This window comes from Rhagoletis pomonella, unplaced genomic scaffold, assembly GCF_013731165.1.
Source record: "Rhagoletis pomonella isolate Grant_MI unplaced genomic scaffold, Rhpom_1.0 Rhpom_scaffold_00005, whole genome shotgun sequence".
Lineage (NCBI taxonomy): Eukaryota > Metazoa > Arthropoda > Insecta > Diptera > Tephritidae > Rhagoletis > Rhagoletis pomonella.
The window spans coordinates 44447763-44469772 of NW_023458559.1; the positions used below are offsets into that span (position 1 = coordinate 44447763).

Consider the following 22010-nt stretch of genomic DNA (forward strand, 5'->3'; position numbering starts at 1 on the left):
ATGTTTTGCTTGCAAGTTGACACTTCTATAGAGTACATCACAAACTACAACATATATTTAATATATTGTTTACTCTTAAGTGTGGAAGTGTGTGTGCGCGTGTGTCCTATCACTACGGTGACCAGATTTCTAAAACATCGATTCCGTACCTACAATTTTGTTTTTAGAATAAAAGGACATCATATCTTTTAATACAGTTTTATTTAAGACAAACCAAAGAGAAAAAAACTTGAAATATGATCGCAAAGTGTATACACACAATAGATATATACGATGGCGAGAAGGTAAATAGGGAAAAGTCAAATGTTTTTTATTCTTTTATGAAAATATAACTTACTATCTAAAAAAAACCTTGTAAATCAAAATTTCAAACTCTGTAGAAGATTTACAAAAATTCGACGAATGTTAACAAATGTTGAGCAAAAATTTTAAACTTTTTAATCAGACTTTTAGCCTATTAAATTTTAGTACAACAAAGTGCAAGTTCGAAGTAGCGTGGACTTACCGTTGATTTTTGGCAATTTTTTGTTCGCGCATTATCTTACATACGAAGTATGTTCGAAAATTTATTTGTATGGAGAAAATGAGCAACATCTTTCACAAAAGAAAAAAAATATCCAAAAATCAACGGTAAGTCTTAGCTACCTAAAATTTGCACTTCGTAAAATTAAATGGCCTACACATTTGCATATCTCTAACAGAATGTTTCTAGGAAATCTAAACCAATAGCTCAAAATTTTGATGAAACTTAGTCGAATTCTGCTAATTTTTGTACAAAGATTCATTTACATGGTTTTTGTTATATAACGAGCTACACTACAAAGAATGCCAAAATGTCTTTTCCCTATTTACATATATTTTTGCCACTGTATCTACAGCTTATATTTTTCATATCCATGAATTTTTTGAGGGAATTAGTATTATTTTTTATAATTTCTCTAAAGTCAAGTAAGAATTAATTCATAAAACAAAACTTAACAAATAATTATAAGAACCTTAAGAAGAATATAGCTAGTGTACCAGTCTGGCAGAATAAAACAACCAAAAATCATAGAAAATAAGGATGCTGGCTATGTTTGTGGCTCCCCTATATTCTATGTTCTTTGTGATAACGAAAGTGCTGCCACGTTTGTACGAAAAATTGTTTCTGGTCTCGAGTACATGAATACGCTTGTTAAATTTATAAAGAAAACACTAAAAATCGGGACTTAATCGGTACAAATATAAAAGACCGAAACACTTATACCTCCCGACTTTAAAAAAATATCCATCGGGACAATTTTCTCAAAATCGGTACTGTGCCGCCAAAATCGGTACGAATGGTCACCGTACCTATCACACTATTTATGAAAGCACTAAACAAACACACATAAATATGCTTTTTCTTAACCACACCTCGACTAATAACCGATGTTAGCAGGTCAGCTACTGCCACGTTGTTTGCTTGTTTCTTTGCTTTTATCTCTGTCACTACAGCTGTGCACCGAGATTTGACTGGCCATTAAAAGGATGTGTAAATATTTGTTATGTTTTTTCATATTTTGTTGCATGCTTTATTGTTAATTTGTTTGTTATGGGTGAGTGTGTGTGTGTGTGTGTGTGCATAAAGCGCCAAATATTCATTGAGTTCTGTTATATTTCATTTGTGTCAGCAGCTGCCAAAAGACATATTTCTCCTCTGTTCAGTGCTGTTTGGTTGGGTTTTATGGATTTGTTTTGTGGTTGTGCAGTCAACAGAGCGTATGAGCAACTTTTTGTTTTCGTGTGAGAATGTGATATTTGCATGAGAATGCATGCAAGCAAATATCTACATATTAATAAACGTAAGGGGCATTATATTTTATAAAATGTGAGACTTTTTGAATGGAAGTGATTAAACTGTTCCTATCCTCCTTTTGAATATTTTCGACGTTATTAGAGTTATTGTTTTCCAAAAGTAGTAAAAAGGTATGCACAATTCCTACAACTCCGATCACTACATATGACAACTTTTTTATAGGGTCGCCACTTATATAAAATACATAATAAAATGAAGGAAATATATAGCAGTAGCTTAAACGATGCCATACGAACATCAAACTAAAGGCAATTTGCATTTTTATCAAAAAGTATTTTTAAATGGCGTTGCCACAATCTTAGAAAATAAAAAAGAGATTATTTTAAACTAAATGTGGTATACAAAAATGGGTATTTAATATGACAATTTTCATTTGAAAATTAATTATGTAAAGTAGTAAAGAAATTTCTTTTTAATACAAAATATTTGAAAAAGCTAAGAATATTACAATTTTTTTTTTCAATAGGGTTACATTTATATGGAAATTTATAGCTAATTAAAAAAGTAAAATTCAAAATTTCGTACATTAACACGTCATGCGAGAATTATATACGAACCGGCTGTGGTTATGATTTATTTTTAAACCTATCTAAAATAATTAAATGAAGAAAATATATAGCAATAACTTAAATAAACTAATATTGGCATCAAACTAAAGATAATTAACACTTTCATCTGAAAACAATTTCGAATGAAGTTGCCACTTATTTAAAAATAGTTTGAAAAATAAAAGTTTTGATATTATTTAAAAAGCGTTGGCTATGGCATAGTTTTGAACAAAGTTGCCACCTATCTCAATAATAAATAAATGAAGGAAATATAGGGCATTGTCAAAATAGAGCAATATGGGTATTAAACTAAATCTAGTTATTTTATCTAAAAAGATTTTCAAATGATGTTGCCACTTATTTAAAAACTACAAAAAAATAAATTATGAAACAATGTTTAATAGAAAATTTCCTTTAATGTAAAATATTTGAGAAAACTTATCACATATATCTTTAATAGAGTTGCCACTTATATGTAAAATTATAGTTAAGTAATGAGGTAAAATACACAATTTCCTACATTAATAGGTTCGCCACTTAAAATAATTATTACTTTAATATTAAAACAGAAATTATTTCTTTGTTAATTTTAGCAAGTGGACATATTTTTCTCATATATGGTGATTTTTTTTTAAATATTCGAGTTAAATAATTCCCGTTTAACTTTTTTTTTGAACTCACAATGTTTTTTAAGCTGAAACTTTTTTTTATTTTATATATACCATATAATCAAAGTTTCAAATTTTATACAAATTTGCGTAAAATTCAACAACCTTTTTTCGAAATTTTTTAAACATTTTTATAAAATTTGTGGATATGCAGTTTCATAGCACTTCAAATTTTAGTACAATAAAGAGCATATTTAAAGCAGCCGATCTTTTGTGGGTTTTCTAAATAATTCCCATTTACCACTTTTTTTTTTGAACTCAAAACGATTTTTAAGCTGAAACTTTTTGTTATTTTTATATATATACCATATAATGAAAGTTTCAAATTTTATATAAAATTGCGTAAAATTCAACAAACTTTCTTCGAAATTTTTTAAAAATGTTTAAAAAATTTTTGGATATGCAGTTTTATAGCACTTCAAATTTTGGAACAATAAAGAGCATGTTTAAAGCAGCCAATCTTTTGCGGGTTTTCTTGAATTTTCATAAATTTTGTATTAAGTTTCAAACTTCGACTTATGTATGTATATATGGTTTTGGTTATAGCAAGATTAATATTTTCACAAAAAATTAACAAAAAAATTTAACACAGTAAATATTTAAAAAAATACCATGTGCGCTGTTGTTTGAGTCACTGTGCATACACACTGAATTTAATTATGAATTTCCATACCCCGATAAACCATTTTTCTAAAAAAAAAAAATCTTAAACAATTCTTCGGCCTAAGTCGGAAAACGGGTCTAAATTATGTGCACATTTACATTGCATTGCGATATTGAAAGCTTCTGAAAGCGTGCTTGCCGCTTTCCTCTTACCTCTTCTTTTAACACCACTTGGTCGCAACAGTTATAGTCAATATTTGTATTAAAATTCCACAGAATTTTACTTAGAATTTATTTTTAAGTACTTTTAAGGTTTAAAACTTTCGAAAGCTCAGCTCTTGGGCACGTGCACATTCTTGGAAAATTTCGTGAGACCTAAATAAACTTTAGATAGCTGAGCCGACAACATTTTGTCCAGCCATAACTTTCTGCAAAGTGCTGCAGTCAGTAGCCTTTTCCGTAAGCTCAAACGACCTTCATCACACGGCACGTGAGAAAGTAACTAATAAACTGCTTGTACGCAAACAAATTCACTTAACTAGCATTTATAATTTTTCAAAAGACACTTCGTTTGTACGAAAGTTATGAAATTGAAAATTTATGAAACAATAAAGCGAATACAGCAAGTAATTAGTAAAAGAACGCAAAGAAGGCAGTGAAGCAACAGTTATCAACATCGAAGAATCAAGGTTAAAAAACAAAGAATTTCAAATGACGGTAAATATTTTATAAACACTTAAGTCACTAACCCGCTACGTACAAGGTTCACAATACATATGTACATATTTACCAATGCAATGAAGGCTGAATCGGACTTTATGCCAGTAACTTGTCAACTTTAACTTCCAATTTAACTGAATTGTTGCATATTAATTAGTTTATGCATGTTAAAGGGAGTGTGAAAAGTGAATTGTTATGACGCGCCTACGGGTATGCAAGCAAAATTAGCAAACCGGCATATATGTATGTGTGTGTGCCTGCAGCACTCATTCTCTCGCTGCCTACATTGTGTCAAGTTCATTAGTTTTATAGCGTAACAAAGAGATCCCGTTCATCCTACCTTCGTTTGCTTACTTTGTAACCCTTTCACGAACTCCTCCAACTCTGCTAAGCACTTTTAACTGCATTCGACACAAGGTCTGCATGTTTGTAATGTTGTTTGCTGCGCTTTTGTGTTTTATGGCCGCTGTGGGAAATTAAAATAAATAAAATTTTTTGTGTGGACTTCATTGACATTGACACTGGATCTGTTATGCAGAATTATAACTCGTTAGAAAGGTCGCTGTGGTTGTGGACAAATTGTGTTATAAAGTGGATGGTGGTGGTGGATTATTTATAATTTTTATGGGTGTGTGTTCCCAAGTTATGATTAAAATTTTGAAAGGCACTTTTAAAGCAAATTATTCATATAAAACGGCGAACAATAAGCCATTATCTTGAATAATAATATTTTTATTTTTTTTTATTATTGAGTTTTGTACCACGATTATTTTATTAGGAAAAATGGAACACATCGATGCCGCGGTTTCGATCGCTGCTGAAGTCTAGAAAAAATAGTGTGATGAGGGAATGTGGTGATCTCCAAAATATCTGCTATAACTTGTATCGCTTAGACTTTGTTGCTTTTTCCATTTTTCCTAAAAAAAAAAATCATCGTGGTATAAGCCACAATAACTTTGACAATAATATTTTTAGTTATACTTTACCCTTTGGGTGATCCGGTTTTACAAGATTTGGGGACAAATAAAATTTCAAGTTTGAAAACTAAGATAATAAAGCACGGGTCTGAATACCAATGTATGTGTGTATGTATGTATATAAAATAAAAAAATATATTTATATTTGCTTAAACTGACAGAGCGTCCCAATTCATAACAAATAAAAAAGACTTTCACGATATGTGGCTACGCCCATTTTCCAAACATGTTTAATATTCTTATTTTTTTGAGTGAATTATCTTCAGTAGTTACTAAAATATCGCAGTTTTCGTATTTCTAACAATTACCGTTATATGGGAGGTAGGCGTGGTTATTGTCCGATTTCGCCTATTTTCAATACCATCCATCCTATGCCCAAATTAAGTGCACGTACCAAGTTTCGTTAAGATATCTCAATTTTTACTCGAGTTATCGTGTGCATAGACGGACGGACGGACGGACAGACAGTCACCGCTTAATCGATTTCTCTTTTCATTCTGATCATTTATGTATACATTTGTCTATATCTATCTCGATTCGTTTTGCCTGTTACAAACAACTGTTATGTGAACAAAGTTATAATAGCCTTGTGCACAAGTGCGCTCGGGTATAAAAACCGCAAAAATTTACAAGTTAATCCTCTGAGGGATATTTGAACAAATTGTGTATTAAATTTTTTTTTCGGGAACGTTTCAACCAACTTTTTTTTAAGGTGCTGCTCATTTTCTGCCATATAAGCAAAAAAAAAAAAATCGTCGAACATACTTTTTCATGATAAAAACATTACAAGGTAAATTAATTCTCTCAATTCGACGGCTGTGATTTTTTTTCTGACGTTGTGACGTTTGACTTTTGAATTTTATTATATTTCTGGCAAACGTCAGACTGCTTGTCAATGGCTTTACCTTCTTAAGCCTTTATCATGACATTGTTTTGAAGAAAATGCTCAACAAATGTCTTACTATAAAAATAATTAAAATTAAATTTAAAAAATATATTTGTTAGAACTCGTCACTACGTGGGGTGGTGTATACGTGTATAACGGAGAACTAAGTAAATTATACTTATTTGTTGGCGTTGGTTGATTCTTCCATCAAGGTAAGAAACAGAACAAATAATAAAATAAATAATGCTTAGTTTATATTTGTTATAATTATCTTATATCCTGCGTCTTCCACTTTTTAAATAAATTTTAAAATAAGTAAAAAAGTCAGCTGTCTTACTTTAATATTCCAGCCTTGAACTTTTTCATCCATCCTCAATGAAGATGTATTGCTTCTCCATTTACTTTTAGTAACACAAAACTGTCAGATGTCAATTATATATTCCAAGTCAGTTCAATTTTCGTTCCGCTAGCTAGCTCAATGTATGTATGTTTAATGACTTAAATCGCTAAATAAAAGGCGGTCGAAGTAAAATGAATGGTAGTGATTACATGTTATTGAATTTTATGTCAATCATACGCTGTGTTGAACCTTCGCGGTATGAGTAATAAATTCCTTGGCGTTCAAGAGAACTTAATTAGCCGTCATTGCGGCAAAAAAGAAGAACACGAAGTTCTAAGTGTTAAAACGTTTAAAATAGCTACTTATTACTTAAAAGACTTTTAAGCTCGTTTTTTTTTTTTTGAAAACCCCTAGAGCAAGAGCATTTTATATAAACGGTTAAAAAAGGACTTTTTATGGAGAACTATTATTAAATATTTGTATGTTAAAAAAGATAGCAATTCGCTTAACAGTTAACCATTTTGCTTTTGTTTCTGAAAAACAAATCTCGAAAATGAGCTTTAAGTCTCACCAGAAAGCCAGAAAATAAGTAGTAACTTTAATCCCTCATTTTGTTGTAGTAAGTAAATAGGTTTTCAAAAAAGGCTAAACAGCACTTATGTCCATAAAAGACCAGAAGCTACAACAATCAAAACACCAACAAGTGCAATTATGTATTATAAGCAACAGAGCAATTCAAACAACAGCGAACCCATGCAACAGTCTTTTGTTTCAACGCAAAAGCGTACCGATGTACGCTGTAGAAACCAAAATAGCCAACCCAGCGCAGCTACCAAGCAGCTAGCGTAAAACGAACCACAATAAAATTGTGAGGACAAAGGACTCAAAGAGTGTTTTCGAGGGCTGGATATTAAAGAGCTCTATGCAAACAATGTGTGGCATTAAATGACACGAAATGCACAAACACCCAGCGAGCGTCAATACACACACATATGTATGTATGCACGTTCAAAAAAAAATTATAAAAATGAAGGTAGTGAAGTGACAAGTAATAAAAATAGCAAGAAATAAATATTTATATATATAAGTAAGTATGTGTATGTATGTATGTCAGTAGCTTTGAAAATTTTTGTTTACACTAGCGGCGATTATTAAAGGCCGCTCGTGAAAATATAATGGATGCGGTCAATAAACTGTGCTGGAAGAGTAGTGGCTGCAAAAGCGCAGTGTTGATTTTTCTTTTGATTGTTTTTTGGCCGCTACTATAAAATGTATCAGCCAAATTTGGTTAATGAACCGGATTAACGTGTGCCTCAAAATAGGCAGCATGCGAAGCCACATTTTCGAGGTTTATGAAATCTTGTGAATTTATTAGTATTTTTAGCAATTAATTTAATTAGTATTTTTAAGATTAAAATTTCATATTTGTCAGCACAGGATTCAAATGATGATTTACAAATAAATATTCAGATTTAAAAAAAAATGTTAAAAAACTTTTTAACAAAAAAATTTGCAAGAGAATTGAGGAAAGTAATAGAATTTTTATATAAAACACTAAAAAAAAATCATTTTCTTAAAAGTGGAAATTTTTTTATTAAATGCTAAGAATCTGTTTTTGTGAAAAAATTACTTGTTTTTTAATATTTTTTTTTTCTTTGCTTTTTCAGCTAAAATGCAGGGTTTAGATGCTCTGAGAACGAGTTGTTCGTAACAGATTCAAAAATGATTAAGCTTTTGTTTGAAAATATGTATACAAATTTTAACAAAAAAATTATAATTGTCTTTTTCGAAAGAAGAGAATTTGAGGAAAGGATAGAAAATTTTTCTATGAAACATTAAAAAAAAGCAAAAAACAGGTTTTCTTTAAAAGCAGAACACTTTGTATTAAATGTAAATATCTTATGAATTTATTTTTGCGAAAAAATTACTTGTATTTTCATTTATCTATTTTTAGATTGTCAAATGGCAACCTTGGTCAATTGAAGTTCAGGGTTTAGATCGCCTGAGAACGAGTTGTTCTTATCTGATCTGATAGGATTAAGTTTTCATTAAAAAAAAGCACACTTAAATTAAAAAAAAAATACAATTCTGTTTAGCGAAAAATATTTAAGCAAGAGAATTTAAAGAAATGATATAAATTGTATATAAAACAAAACAAAAAACAAAAAAACAATTTTAAAGGAATTTTTTTAATAGATGTTTTATTAAAATTAAATATCTTAGGCTTTTTTTGCGAAAAAATTATTTCGATCATGAAAATAAAAATTTGTATTACATAAAAACGTGGCAATCCTGATAGAAAATATTGTCTGACCAAAGTTCTTAAAAATACATTTCATTGGATATCCATATTGCAATGTTTTAGATAAATTGTGTAGAATCGAAAATAAGTGGCAACCTTACACCTAAGAGATAAAATTTTGTATATAGGGAAAGCATTGTTTAAGAACCTTCTCTTAGTACCCATGAATAGTAATATTTCACCTTTTTTTCTATTCTAAACAAAAAGTTAAATAAATATGCGATTCAAAATAGGTGGCAACCCTGTTAAAAATATTTGGAATTAGGGATCTTTGAAATACCTTCCATTTGGTACCTATATTTTGATGTTTTAATTAATTTATAACTAATTTCCAATATGTGGCAACCTTATACGAGTCTTCCCGGAGATAATGCCTATTCACATAACCTTAAAATCCAAAACATTATCTGTGTACAAAATTTCATCATCGGCTCTGAAAAACTTTCTTTCAATTTATTTTGAAGCCAAAATTTACATTGTTATTCGAAAAAATAAATAAATTTTAATCTACACAATACGACTTTTTTTAAATGCACAAATTTAATATACAAACTTAAACTTTTTAACAAAACAATTTTCCTTACTTACACATATTAGGGTGGTCTTTAAAAATATCAGTACATACATTTTCTACGGGGCACCAAATAAAGACATCCGCAAAAATTTTTAAGTTTTACACAAATTTTTAGGGCGCTACCTAGGTTTCAAGAAATTTTTATTTTTATTTTTTAAAGTCGAAAAAATTTTTACTTGAAATTTGATGAATTTTACTCATTATTGAAACTTATTAAAGTCAGGAGTTACAGCTGGTCAAAGAATTTTCCGATTACAAAAAAAAAGGAATTTTTTTGAAGCCAACTTTTTTCAAATTTTTGTGGACCAACTTACAAAATAAATGTATGCCCCATGATGTTGATTGTTCAAGGATCACCCTAACGTACATGTTGCAATGAGTTCACTTAGTTTTTGGGTTTAAAACATTTTTGCCTACAACCCTTTCAGCAGAAGTTAGTAAACAAATAAATATGTACAGCAGTCCATTGTAAAAACCACTATGAGTACTAAAGTTGGAAATTCCATAATATTTATGCGTACGTATGACAGGCACGCGTGGACTTTTACCGAGTCCATGCGCGTAGGCGAACATGCAGTGACCGCATATTATTCAAATAACACAAACAATTTGCGCATACAAATTTCCCAAGCCCAAGTATTCTAAGTCTAATTTCCAGCTACGTACCTTTTATTGGGCCTAATGACCCCGCGTGAGTTGAAAAAGCGCCACAACAATCACAAATGTCAAGCCATAAAGAGTGTCAAAGTACTACTTTCCGTTAATTCATCATTGGCTACATAGGCTTAGGAATGGAAGAGATGTTAATGACACGCTATTAAAATAGTCGATTTATGTATGTATTCATATAGGTAGTATGTATGTACATGAGTTTTATTTAATTGTTGTAGTCGTGGATTTCGGTGGTATATTTAATGTATGAAAAAGTACTGGACAAGATGGCGACAATTTTGGTTGATGACTTGGCAGAAATTGAATAAAACACTATTTATTTATATGAAAACATAAACTGGACATAATTTTTTTTGTGATATAAAGCTGGACTTAAAGTTATAGTAATTTTAAAACTGAAATAAAATTTTGGAAATTTAAAAACAGAAGATAATTTTTTGCCAGTAAAAAAAATGGACATAAATTTTTGGTGGTTCGAAAAATGAGAAAAAAATTTTGGGCAATTTAAAAATTGGAAATAAATGTTTGATAATTTAAAAACTGGACATACATTTTAGGTGATTCAAGTAATTTTAAACTTAATAAAATTTTTTAGTAACGTAAAAACTTTTGCAAAAACTTTTAGTAAGTAAAAAACTGAAGATAAGTTTTTAGCAATTTATACTGGACATTCATTTTGGTCATTAAAAACTGGACATACATTTGTGGACTTTGGGAAAATGAGCAAACGTTATTGATTATCAACAATCTTGACAGAAATGGTTGGTTACTAAGAAGTGGATATATATTTTGGGTAGTTTAAAACTGAGAATAAATTTCTGATAATTTCAGAGCTGAACATTACATTCGGCGTTTTAAATGACCAAAAAATTATGTCCAGTCTTCAAATTATTTTATTTTATTTTATTTATTTATTACGTCTAAGTTTAAGTAGCCAAAAATGTATGTCCGGGTTCTAAAAGGCCAAAAAAATATTTCCTGACTTGAATTTATCAAAGTTTATGTCCAAGTCTTCAGTAGCCAAAAATATATGTCCGGATTCTAAATGGCCCCGAAAAAATGTCTAGGCTTTAAATTATAAAAGTTTTATGTCCAAGTTTCAAGTAACTAAAAAATATTGTCCAATTTTTAAATCACAGGAAGAATTCTGTCCAGTATTCAATTACCTTCAAAATATGTCCAATTCTTATATGACCATAAAAATTGTCTCCGGTTTGAAATTGCAAAAAATTTTCTTGAATTTTCAAATGGCCAAAAAAACGCTTTAATCGCCAAAAAACTATATCCACTTCTTACATTATGAAAAAAGTATGTCCAGTTTACTATTCTTCAAAATTTATGACCAGTTTTAAAATTATCTCAATTTTTTAAATTACCGAAAATATGTGTTCGGTTTTTTAAATAACGAAAAACTGTGTCTGCGTAAAAAAATACCAAAATAGTATGTATGTCCAGTTTAAAAGTTAGTAGTAAAATGTATGGCCAGTTTCAATACGCTAAAAATGTATGCCCACTTTTAAAACGATCAATAGTATACATATGTGTGGTTTTAGATTCCCAAAAGATTATGGCCAATTTTTAAATAACTAGAAATTTGTGATTTTCTTGTTACTCTAAAATACAGCTGCCTCGTTATATTCGCCCATCACTTGTGAGTGTTGTAAATTCGCTTATATTAAATGTATAAATATTTAATTTAAACTCAAAGGCTTCTGTTCTAGTTCTGTTTACGAAGTGACTCCACTAGCAAACACCTACATACTTGCATTAGCGATAAAATATTTAATCATGATCAGTTTCAGTTTTGCCAATCGGCAATGGGCATTTTAAATTAGCTCGAAAGAATACTGAATGCTGGAGTATATACTGCATACATGCATATGTACATACAATTGTTTGTTTTCACTTTACCTGCGCGCTACCAAAAACTCACTCAACAATAAGCTCCTGGCTTCCTTTGGCCTTTTGTGGCTGTTTGTTAGTCTTTGAGAGTCATTTAGTTCATGGCGAATAAACGATAGGTTCCACAATGTTGCCTATACAGTATGTATGTGCAAATAAATGTTGCTACAACGCGATAACTGCAATTGTGTGCAAAAATAAAGAGGATTTGCAAATATACTTTCTGATTTTTTATGTGGTGGCACACATACATATATAAATACATGCATATGTATGTGCACTTATGTTTACTTGGCTGTGTTTATGCACTTCGTTTGTTGCATGTTTCCCTGCTGCTAGTTTCACTTCAAGTTGCCACATCACTACGAATTCCCAGCACGTTTGTCACATATTTTAACGCTAATCAAAATTTGTTTGTTTCACCAAATGCAGGTGGGCAAAGTTTTGCGCTTCACTAGTTTGCATGGTAAAAAGCCTTAAATTAAGAGTAGTTGAGGAAAATTTTTTGAAAAATAACTAAGAACTTTTTACTCTCACCAGTTTAATCCTCTCCGTTTTTGCATACAAGTTTGAAGAATTGTAATGAGTTGTTAAAATTAAGTAAATGAAAAAGTCTGTAAACAAATCCTCGCTAAATTTTGCTATATCAATGACAAAAAATGTGTCTCCAATTTCAAAGTTATCAGAACTTTATGTCCGATGTTTGATTGCTCAAAACTTTGTTTCCAGTTTTTAAATTAGCAAAAATTTGTGTCCAAACATGAGTTTATGTCCTGTTAATAACGGACAAAAATTTATGTCCAGTTTTTAGTTATCCAAACTTTATGTCTAGTTTTTAAATGAAAACAAAAATAATTATGCCAAGTTTTTTAATTATCAAAAATTTTTTATCGAAACATGAATTTATGTCCAGTTAATAATGAGCAAAGATTTATGTCCAGATGTTAATAATCAAAACTTTATGTCTAGTTTTTATAGGAAAAAAAAAATAATAATTGTCCCAAGTTTTTAAATTACCACAAATTTATGTCCAAACATAACTTTATGTCCAGTTGTTAAATGGCCACAGATTTATCTCTACTTTTTAATTGGTCAAAAATGCATGTCTAGTTCTTAATTGGCCAATTTATCTCCGGTTTTTAAATAACCAAAAATTTATGGCTAGTTTTTAAATGAAAAAAATTACCTAAGTTTTTAAATTACTCAAATCCAATATCCAGTTTTTAAAACGATAACAATTTGTATTCAGATTAAAAATAACTAAAATCTTATGCCAAGTTAATTACTAAAAGTTTATGTCCAGCTGTTGAATATCCAAAAATTTATTTTCAGATTGTAAATGACCTAGATTTTATGTGCTGTTTTTAAATGAAATGATTTTTACCAAGTTTTAAATTACTTAAATTTTATGTCCAGTTAAAAAATGACCATAAATTTATGTCCAATTCTTCTATTAGCACCAAATTAAGCTTAAAAATTACTATATATTTACATGTGTATGTTAAGTTCTTGTTAAGTTAAGTAATTGTTGGCTAAAGCAAGACACAGTGGCAATTAAGCTGGCCTTTGGTTGCCAAGGGAAATTCCAGCCAAAGCTGCGTGTAGAAATTCAAAAAAGACTAACTAGTACAGATGAAAAGAACAAGAAACAAACAGCAAAGTAAAATTTTTGCATATCGTTAGCTGAGGGTTTTTAATGCCATAAACACGGAACGCGTGAGTGGCAATATAAACGGCAGAAATGATGATTTTGGACTAACGATAAAAACGTGATTAAAACACAACTACTATATTGCTTAATGCTTGGCTTTACAGTGATTCGGTTATTTAGGTAAAAAAAAAACTAGCGCGAAGTAAGGATTATATGTAAATATTTACGAAGGCAGTAACTAGAGTGTGAAAATAATTTGCATAGGAAAATTTAGAAGATTTATATTTTTATATTCTAATGTTACTGTTTTCTCTACTAAAAATTTTTGAAATTTTTTGATGTGCTACTAAGAACAGTTTTACAAATTTGTACACCAGTAAGATGTCGAATTTTGTTACCTTTAGCGAAAAAACAAGTCTCCTTATACGTTAAATACTCGTACCAATCGACATAATGAAGATACCGATGGAATAAATATACAATGCTAGTCTACTCAACCATAGTTCACGCACTTCTTAAAGGCAGCTAAAGGCAAGATCTTTCATGGGTGGATATTCTACAGTATATCCCGGATCAGCGCAACTCTTCCAGATATTTCAGTGACCCTGATTAGCATTACAGCCACTCCAAAATCCTCTGAGGATATCATTCATTCGTCAGAGCCACGCATAATCGGAGGACAGTTCCACAATTTGTCAAAAAACAATTTGTCGAAAGATACTGCAGAAGGACCGTAGAGTCCCTCCTGGGCTGGTGCATGATTGACAAAAGCATATTTACTTGACAAATGCTTTGACCTTGCACCATTTTGTCGTCGAAATCGGCACTTACTGAACGCTACTAAAAGCTCAAAATATATCATTTCTGCTGTGGAGGCGGTTTTGGTCTGTGACCAACTTAGCAGGCCCTCACAGAGTAGATAATCGATTTAAATGGCAGCTGAACCATCCAATACAGACGATATTTCCACGCCCAATGAACTAGACAACAAAGCGTTAACCACCAGCGACTAGAAGGTTATCCAAGTAAACAAGGAAAATTTACGTTTCCCCGTTTTGTCATAAACGTAGTATATCTCCCAAAGACCACCAATGCACAAATGAGCCACAAAAACCACAATCTCTTTTGTGGGGGAGTTGTGGTCTGCGGAAGTTTCGATCACAATGCCAGTCGAATCATCCAACCTAGACGAAATCCCCAAACGCATCACCAGCGACTAGAGTTTAGTCAAATCATACGAGCACAAGGACACTTATCGGCTTATACTCCATTAAAACTAAAGTCCGGAACCCAGCAGTAAAATGGGTGGGACAGAAGATGCCTCGGGTTAAGCGGTTGTAAAATACCTGATGCTAATGTTAGAGGAAGTCAATCAGGTTACGCTATGAGTAGACCAATTGATCAAGCTTCAGGAGTTAGCAGTTTCTACAATAGCGCCAAATCCCCTTGAGTTGAACTATGGAACTCCCAAATATTGTGCAAGACACCGCGACGGACTAAGAGTAACACGGTTCCAATTTAGGAATACTTTGGATCGTATTACAGCCGGTAGGCTACTTTAACTGATGATCACCTTTTGACTTCCGAACTCTAACGGACAGATGCATGCACCACTGACATAAACCACCTTCAAGACAAATGAATTTAAGGCAGTGGGCATGTCAACAGACACTGAAGATGATGAAAATTAGTATTTGTTATACTTCAAACTCCACGATTTCGAGGGTTGTGAGTATGGAGCGGAGACCGAAGATGTCGAACACGTACTCTGTGAATGCCCGATGTACTCGGACATATAGAATCTCGCAAGAATTCGGTGGTGCCTTCTCACGAAATGGACAGCGACTAACATGGAGGATTTTGCGCGTGAAGTTTTTAGGAGGAGGAGACGTGCAGAGTGAGCAGTGTATTGATGGCTGCCAGTCCACAGTGGTATGGAATCTCAACTGGTACTAGTTTCGGCTACGAGGTCTGACTGGAGACTTAATTCTGGCACCACGGGGACAGGAGCTCCAGAGCTTACTCTGGGCTGTTATTGGGTAGGGCTAATAGGGGAGTATCGTGCTGCTGGTGGTATAACACGCAAATGCGGATAGAGTTGACATTGTTGGTTCGATGAAGAGTTGCATTACAACCGGGTGCGGATCCAAAGTATGGCAGAGATTTAGATAGGCCTCAAGCCCTACCAAGGTGGTTAGTGTGACCATTCCGCACTGCCAATTCGTACTGATATTGCTTGCGTTTTCGGGGTACTGATCAATGCATCAATTTCATCTGCTGTGTTTTTGAATACCTTGAGGTTAGGCCGTCATCGGCAGCTACCCACGTTAAACACCTACAGACGCTGTATTCCACTGAAGCCAAGTATCCAACTTGTGTTTGTATGTATTTCATATTAATTTTGTTTCTAATCAACATGGCATCTTTAGTGAGACTTCCTGTTTTCGCTGACTCTATTGCGTTCCTAGTAACTTTCTATAAATAAATACATTTATAATGCTTACATATACTCTTAACTGAACCAACCTTGTTAGAACCTAGCAATTACACTCGCGCTTCACTTGCCACGAGACACCTTTTCAATTCATTTTAAAGTATGTACTGCTATCTACTGATTTGCGTGCACGCCTAGTCGTATACGTAATATGCGTGTAAATACGCCTCAATGCTCAGGTGCTTACGTACGTGCTGTAACATGTGCTGGATGCTATTGAATTATTTATGTACATTAGGGTGCCTCACCAAAAAAAAGGTTGTGGATTTTCTACCGGAATTACAAAAATTTATTATATTTTAAGACTATCGCAAAAATATTTCAGAAATATATTTAGATATGTGTGAGCTGGCAATATGGTGGAGATATATGCAATCGACATGGCGACAAGGCTGGTGAGCATGATCGACCTAGCACCATCTAAACTTGCCTTCGTCATTGACAGTCAAAGCCTTAGGTTCGGCAACGACTAAGCCGATATGTGTGATGGAATGCCGAAGATCGCTACAAGCTTTACTGCAACACATAATCAACCTGTACCGGGTCCCGGAGCAAAATGGTGTCCCAGGAAATGAGGAATCGGACAAATGTGCTAGAAAGGGATCTGAGATGGGGCTTGGGGAAGCGATCCAGATCGTGCAACCTCCCATACGATTTCTGTTTTCGGAAGTCGACAGAGTGACCAAGGCAGCCACCAAGAGCAGGTGGGAAAATCTGCAATCCTGCATGGTATCGCACTCGCTCTGGCCACCGCTCGGCGAATGAAGAACACGGAGTTTATTCAGGCTGTCAAAGCCAAACGTTAAGCTTCTCACAGGAATACTAACGGGGCACTGGACCATTGGCCATATGGCCGTCAGGTTCGGAGCACCGCATAACAATTTCTGTAGAAGCTGTAGAAAAGAGGAGGAGGTAGAATATGTCCAGCACTTCCTCTGTGAGTGTCCACCACTCCGAAGAAAACACCTCAAGTTTCGTGGGGACTATTTCTTCGAGAGCCTGGATACCTTGGGGAAAGCTGCACTGGAAAGACTGCTAGCATTCGCCAGAGTATTCAAATGGCTCAAATGCATATAGGGATAGGCATGGGGAAACCCCGTTGGGCATCCCAATGCACCTTTGTGGCCTCCGAGTGAACTCTTTTCAGAGCCGCCCGCTTAACCTAACCTAACCTACGTGAGTTGAACTGATTTGAAAGTGCCTACCTCCAAAAATCTTCTCATTAGTTGGATTCCGTTGATAAAATAAAAAAAAATATGGAGTAGACCTTTTAAGCTCTTCCATCATCAAAAGTAAGTTTTTGGAAAAAAAAGTTTTTTAAATTGTTTTAATATAAAAAAAAAATGATTTTTGAACGTATTTTCAAATCATACCAGTTCACATAAATCCTTTAGCTTGTTTCAGGAAATCTATTTAAGTAAAAAGTTATTTTTTTATTTGAATTTAATATGAAAACTGACAACTGACAGGGAAAAATCATTCTTCACTTAAATTGCTGGCAAAACCGGCAGTAAATGTTTTTCCGAAATATTTTGGGGGAAACCTTAAAATATAACAAATTTTATAATTCCGTTGGAAAAACAGTGCCGACATTTTTTGTATTGAGAGAGTGATGCACCCTAATGTAAGTACATACATACATTCCCATGCAAGCATGTATGTTAAGCTTATTTGTTAAAATTTGCTTACAAGCTGTGTGCTAACTTGTATTAATTCTATGCAAATAATGTTAATACGAAGAATTTTATACAATCAGATTATGCAGGAAAAATTTAATATAAAATATGCACTCAAAGGCATGGAAGAAGTTTAAGTGCTTAAGCTTGTAAATTTGATTGGAAATATTGTACGCATGAATGCACTGATCGATGCACAAGTATATGCAAAGATGTTAGGCAATCAAGCGAAAATGAATTGTTTTCTTCTGTTAAATTGCGATAAGAAAGCAATTTTAGTAATAATATTTTAAGTATATGAAATAAAATTGAGTTATACAAAATTAAATTAAATCAAATAAAACAAAAGAATATTTTCGTTACTCGTGTTCATTAGGCCGTTCAGCAAAAAAAAGTACGCCGCACATTACAGAGGCTAAAGTATTTTTGCAAGGAAATTTCCAAAAACCTTTATTTTTCTTGGCCGAGTCTTAAAGTATGATATATAACGGGGATAATTTTTTGCTGCCTTTTGATACTCCTTTCTAGTACTTACCTATCAGATCTCAGTTTTATCCACTCAGCGTACCACCCTAATGCCAGTAAGTTAAAGCTCGCTTGAAAACATTAAACTTTTGCTAAGCAAGAATTTTAATTCGAATGCCATTCCGACTTTTTTGCCGAACGTAGGGAATGGTCGCCTTTTTATGGTTTTCGTCAAATCTTCGGCATTTACAAACGGATCTTAAAGTGTGAGATACCAATGTTCTGGTCTCCGGGAGGAATTTTTTTGTACCAAAGTTCATTGGTACCACGTTTTGTACTTACCCACCTCAGTTCTTTTCACCCTAGCGTGCCACCCTAATGTCAGTAAATTAAAGCTCACCATAATTTATAAAACTTTTGCTGAGGAAGTGTTGTATGGGTGTCACCGAAAAACCTGGGTTTGGCAAAAAAACAATTTTTTTTTAAATTTCCTTGCAAAAATACTTTAGACTCAGGGGTGTAGGGCGATGTGTACGCATTTTTTGTTGCAAATAAATGTTAATGATTTTTTCTCATCCCTTCTAACAGAAATACTTTCTGTGCACAATTAAAATAATCTGTTCCCACTAATTTGCGTTATTTTCTTGCACACAGGAAATTACAGCACCGAAAAAAATTTGCGGAAATTTTCTAAGTCACCAAGTCTGTGAATTAGTCATAATTATGGGCTTGAATAACCAATTAAACGGTCTAGAAAAATACACATTTTACCATCTCAAAGTGAGTGATTATGGCGACAAAATTACAAAATTGGGCCACGAGAAGATTAGAAGAAAAAAAAAAACTATAATAAAACTCTGTATAGCAAATTGTTGTAGAAAAATGCCTTTGCATGAAAGGAAATCGTCACAGCAAACCGCATTCTACCTTACACTTTTCTTGGAATAACCACTTATTCCTGTGGCCTACCGTTTTGACGTAACTTAAAGAAATCAGTGAACTTAAGTTTGGTATGCCACCACAAAACTTGACCAACCACACAGCAAAGATACCAATTTTACATTCACTTTCTACACTTTCATTGCCATTAATTAACTTAATGCGCTTCTAATACTCACACTTGCACTCAAAGTACTGACCGCTGTATTAATGAGTGTGTGTGGTGTGCGTTGCCTACAGGGAAAGCTACTAGTTGTGAACTAAAAAATACTACCAGTTTGCTTTTCAGCCCAACTAGTTCACGTTCCATCTTTTTTCAATGCTAGCGACTGGTATTTTTAACATTGGGATGTCCTACGAGATGTCAATTGTCCGGCTATGCATCAGAGCAGAGCACTGGCGTGGTATTACTGAGGGCCGCGGTTCAATCCCTGGCGCAGGGAGCAGTCTTTTTTTATTTTTTTTAATAAACTTTTTTATTAAGGGTTTTAATTGTGTTTTTAAATTAAAAAAAAAAATATTTTTATTAACTTCTTATTTTATGGCACAAGTATTTATTTCCATATGCATGTTTTTTCTGCAATGAAATTAGATTTTAAAACGTATTATTTATATTTAAAATGAAATAATTATATTGACTTACATTGAATTAATTATAAAAATCTTAAACACCATTAATTTTAAAAAACTTAACCACCTCCAAGAATCAGAACATTTGTAAGAAAAGCAAATAATTGCGTTTTATGTTTGGTTTTGGCAATTCAAAGGCAGATGTCGCTGAACGCTTAAGTTCTTCGAAATTGTCGAACTGATACACCATCGCTTTAGCACATTCTAGTTAATGAACTGGTATTTTTACTGCCTGGTTTGGCTTTTCACTGCAGGGTTGCTAACCCGTAACATGATCGAAAACGTAGGCCAGATAAATTAACCGAGACATTTGCGGTGCGCATTACAACTTTTGTCAAGCAAATATGATACGAGCTGGTTGGCCTTGTGTACAAAGTTCGTAGCAAGAGAAGCGTGCAAAAGTACAAAATAAAAATTTAGTAGGAAAGGAAGTGGTGATATGCTATGTATTTAAGTGAATTTTGGCCATGGCATGACTGCATTATATCATTAGTTGTTTAGGTAAACAGGAGGTGTGAATAATGAAAGTACGCATTAATTTTTCGAAAATAGAGCTAAGCGAAAAAGAGTGTTAAGTTTTTTTGTTATGTCGGAGACTACTGACTTTTCGCTAGCACTTTTTGCAAGGGATTGCTTTCCGACGCACTTCTACGCTATCTCAAAAATTCTTCCAGCCACCGAGCTGAGAGCGCAATTAAATTTCTTCAAAGCTTCTTTGCAGGCATGCGAAAAACTATTTCGACTTGCAGTAATAAAAACTTTCTGCTTTCCTTCCTAAGGGATACGATTTCTTTTGACCACCTGAATGGCTTCCTCTTTCCTTAAGGTAGTACGAGTAGACATAGTTAGAAAGGAGGCGGAGAAGGCCGCATTACAAACCATAGTAATACAATCAACGGCTTCCTCTATTACTTCCAATCGGATTAACTCATCGTGCCTTCTCTCCATAGTATTTGCTTTAAGCACCAAAAATTCTTAAACTGGATTACATTGACTCCAAACGGCTCACAGTGGTCGGGTAAGGCATGTTTTACGCGAAAAAGGCCTATTTTTAAACTGTGATAAATTAACTGGAGTAAAGCCATTCTTATTCAGAAAAATCCAGCGAACTCAAAGCTGGTTATTAATTTTAATAATGTGTGCTGAGCACGCCGTTGAATCCATTTAATTCAACGAATTCGATCGTGGCTTGTTCTAATAGTTAAATTAAAACAGTGATTGCTGGTTTAGTGTACTTCTTAAAGATGGCGTCCGAGATTTAAATAAATTGTTGATTTTTTTTGAAATTTGCTATTTAGAGGTTCGCATTCATGGCAACTCCGAAGGCTGTCATCGGAAGTTATCGTTACCGAATATTACGCCCTTCCTTACTGAACACATCTGTTATCCTTCTGTATCCAATGTGGCGCCCAAGAATTTAAAAAGTTACTAAATTTTCATGACATTTGGTATTGCCTTTGGTATGCCTTTGCCAGTAGGGCATTTTTCTGAGGAAGCCCAGGAGGCTCACAACAAAGACTTCAGATGGTATCGCGAGTATAACACTCGAAAAATTACCAGGAAGGAATCTAACGAAGATTTTGGATGATGCACTCAAAAAGCTTTGCCGTGGCGGTAAGCTTTGAAATAGGTCTGTAGTTGCTAATTTCGTTTTTATTACCACTCTTAAAAATAGGTGAGATGAAAGCCAATTTCCAGGCATCAATAAAAGTACCAGAAGATAGGGATTTGTTGAAGATTAACACCAATGGTTTAACTAAGGAATTACACCGCTTGTACAAAACCGCAAGCAAACCATCAGCATCAGTGTGTGAGGAGGGTTTAAGTCGAGCAATGCCGCTGAAAACATCTTCGGTGGACAACACTAGCTTGCCGAAGTCGACAGATGGTTGTATATCGAAGAAAACATTTTCTTCACTGTCAGTTAGAGATGCAAAATTCGACATAAAAAGCTCGGCAAAGAGATTAGATGCCGGATTATTAACTGCTTTGTCGCCGAAGAAAAGAGAAGACGGTATATTAGAAGTAGACTTCTTCGCATTAACAAAGTTCCAAAACGCTTTCGGATTGCATTTTAAACTTTCTTCAAAACTTAAAACATAGTTTTTGTGCAAAAATTTATCCAA

General features: G+C 33.2%; 2 protein-coding genes across 6 annotated transcripts in view; both read right to left on the reverse strand.

The window, feature by feature from the left end:
- The window catches only part of LOC118739040 (nuclear hormone receptor FTZ-F1), a 628268-nt gene that overhangs the window by 246324 nt on the left and 359934 nt on the right, over nt 1-22010 (reverse strand). The gene's annotated exons all lie outside the window — the stretch shown is intronic.
- The window catches only part of LOC118739047, an 86667-nt gene that overhangs the window by 61460 nt on the left and 3197 nt on the right, over nt 1-22010 (reverse strand). The gene's annotated exons all lie outside the window — the stretch shown is intronic.